The sequence below is a fragment of the Capsicum annuum genome, unplaced genomic scaffold (genome assembly GCF_002878395.1).
Source record: "Capsicum annuum cultivar UCD-10X-F1 unplaced genomic scaffold, UCD10Xv1.1 ctg80934, whole genome shotgun sequence".
In the NCBI taxonomy this organism is placed as follows: Eukaryota; Viridiplantae; Streptophyta; class Magnoliopsida; order Solanales; family Solanaceae; genus Capsicum; species Capsicum annuum.
Genome location: NW_025891615.1, coordinates 719 through 4,054, shown reverse-complemented (window position 1 = coordinate 4,054; position 3,336 = coordinate 719). Strand labels below are relative to the sequence as shown.

Below are 3,336 nucleotides of genomic sequence, written 5' to 3'. Positions count from 1 at the left end.
GTGTTTGAACGAAAATTACTGGCCGGTAGCCGACAATCTACCGGCCAGTAATGTGGTTAACGGAGATTACTCTGGATTTATACAAAGTTGCTGATGATCAGTAGATTGAAAAAGGTAAATCTTTATGATTGTGCTTTATAAATATAGGGGTGGAGCTAGTATTTGAAGCTTATCGGTTCTTGATTATGATCTTTATTGAGTTCTTGAGCTTCTAAGTTGATAGTTCTGTCCTATTGTCCTAGTGATGATGGACATAGTTAGCTGGTGCCTGTCGTTGTTGTTGGTGGGGGAGGTGCACGGTTATCAAAAAAGTTGATAGTTTGTGTGTATTCAACGGACTTTTAAGGCGAAATACAATGTTTGAATGAAAATTACTGGCCGGTAGCCAACAATCTACCGGCCAGTAATGTGGTTAATGGAGATTACTCCGGATTTATACAAAGTTGCTGATGATCAGTAGATTGAAAAAGGTAAATCTTTATCATTTTTGCTTTATAAATATAGGGGCGGCGCTAGTATTTGAAGCTTATCGGTTTCTTGATTCTGATCTTTTTGAGTTAGTGAGCTTCTTAGTTGATAGTTCTTCCCATTTGTCCTAGCGATGATGGACATAGTTAGCGATGATGGACATAGTTATCTGGTAGCTGTTGTTGGTGGTGGTAGGAGGTGACACGGTTATCAAAAAAGTTAGTAGTTTGTATGTATTCGATGGACTTTTAAGGTGAAATACAGTGTTTGAACAAAAATTACTGGCCGGTAGCCGACAGCCTAGCTAGTGCCCACGAGGGCACCACCAGATGTTGTAGATAAACCTACTAAAGAAGAAATTGAGTATATCATAGCTGACTGCACCATGAGTTGGCTAGCCCATACACCCACTGCACGAGTGGAATACTACTTAGTCGAGTAGAAAGGCCAACCTAAGAGTGAGACAAGCCGGGAAGGGGCTAACTTCGCCCCTCCATAAACTAATGGATTCTTTGATTTGAATATCGATATCCTAATCGTGTTGTATACAATGTTTTTTTTTGCAGATGGGGAGCTGTGTTTTTTTTTTTTTTCGGCTTTTCGAGTTGGGGAATTTGATGAAACTGTTGAATTTTCTTTGCTAACGAAAAGAGGTGGATAAAGTTGCTGCTTCAATGCTAATTTGGCTTTAGAGGTGATTTGTTTTGTTCATATTTTCTCTGGTTTATGTTCATTGGAATAAGTTTTATTAACATAGTATGATGATGTTCTTAGATATCAAAGACAATTGTTCATATAGTGAAAAAAAAACTTTCATCTTTTCAAGTGCGTTACGTGCTAAGCTTCATGACAACGCCCAAGCGCACACGCAAGTAGTAAAGTGGCCTGCAAGAAGCCAAGTATCGATCCCACTGGGACTTGTGTCGACAACTATCCAATTCTAGTTTAACAATTGAGATAAAGTAACCAAAATAAAAGCTTGGAACAATCAAAGGGTTAAAACCCAGCCCACGGTGAAAGTAATTTGAACAATCATACCATGTTATTGAATTTCCTTCGTTTGTTGATTCGTAGGGTTAATTGCATGATCATAGTTTCCGACCTCAATCTTTTACTCCCTCCATTTCAAATTACCCGTCCCAAATTGAGATGACACATTGATTAAGAAAAATAATAAATAACATGGCTAGTTTACCATAGTATTCCTATTAAATGATGTTTACATTTTAATTTGAAGAAAAAATAATTAATGAAAAGGGTAAAATATGGAAGAAATTTTTTGTCTCTTCTTGATTAATGAAAAAAAAAATAAGTAAAATGGGAAATTAGGAAATTTGGGACGGAGGGAGTATCTAATATGGATATTACAACTACATCGTTGAGCGGGATGTAATAATCCAATTAAGTGAATTAAAACTATCATCCTACGTTTGAATCAAGTAAGACATCTACGTACATCTCTGTCCTAGACGCTTAGTTGAATTCTTTATTTTGTAATAGACTCTTAGTTAAATTCTTTATTTTGTAAAAGAATAAGAACCCAAACTTTATTTATTCTCATGTTCTATCTCCCTATTCATTCTCCCGAGATCAAAAGATCGACAATATATATATATATATATATATATTTTACGGGTGATCAATCCATAAAATAATTATTAAAACAAGAATAAACAAACAACCAAATATGATTAGCAAAATTAATTGAAATTAATCCAATATAATAGTACTCATGTTCTTGACTTTAATACAGATAGAGGGTTTTTAGCCAATAATATTTATAATCACGATCCAATTAATTGAATACATGTTATGAATAATTTAAAACTAAATAAAAAATATTAAAACCTAATTAAACGTAAGACTACATTAGTTAGAATATATTAGGGCAATCAATGCATTAATGTTAAGCAAGTGACTTTGTTTCCCAAATTGGATTACATAGCTATTAAGAAAATAATGATTGATAATGTAACTTTATCATTTTGCTCTTTTTAATTGTGTCTTGTTATTAGTTCTAATATTGATGGATGACCAATAACAATGAGTAATCAATTACACTAAGGTATAATGGGAAAAAAAAATTGTCTTGTCGTAAAAAAGGACAAGTAAAATGGGACATCAAATTAAAAAATTTGGGACGGATAAAATGGGACGAAGGGAGTACAAAACTTTTGAGTTTCCAATTGTCATGTTTTTCCATGATAGAATTCTTTTTAGGTTTATTTAACCATTTTCCATTAAAAGATTCGTATGCGTGCTTCGACTAATCTGAATTTGGGTCGCGTAAGACCCATCTAAAGCTTCCAACCTGATGTCCGTACTCGTATATGCACTCTGACTAATTTAAATTTGGGTCGCGTAAGACCTATTTAAAGGCAAAACATTATTTATTAGGATTTTTTTTTTTTTATATACAGAGCTCGAACGGAAGTTACATGTTTTGTGATGGTGGATTGTCTAAACACGTTTTTTAATTGGTTAATGTTATGTTTGGTACATGTTGAGGTGAGGAATGGGCAAAATTTAAGTTGGTTCGATTTGGTAGAGATTTATTTGTGGCAGGCAGATATTATTATTACGTTTTAGACAAGTAACATTTTAATAAAAGGAAAAAAAGAAGGAATAAAAATACATATTTACATTATTTAATTCTTGCTCTTGAATTTGAAAATTTATATAGTATGTTTGTAGTTTATTTTTAAAAGCATAAAATATTTCTTGGTAGGCAAGTTGCTTGAGCACAGGGGCGGACCCAAGTAGTCTGTGCCGAGTGCTTGAGCACCCATTGACCCAGGAATTTTTTTATATATTTATATAGAAAATACAATAAAATCGATTATAATGCATTGTTAAACACTCATAGAC

General features: G+C 33.4%; 1 long non-coding RNA gene across 1 annotated transcript; it reads left to right on the top strand.

Moving 5' to 3' along the window:
* The first annotated feature begins 8 nt into the window (after positions 1-8).
* Positions 9-1,289, top strand: LOC124895267. The gene is made up of 2 exons (XR_007051631.1): positions 9-470; positions 1,035-1,289. It is a non-coding gene; the product is annotated as an uncharacterized LOC124895267 (long non-coding RNA).
* Positions 1,290-3,336: the final 2,047 nt, after the last annotated feature.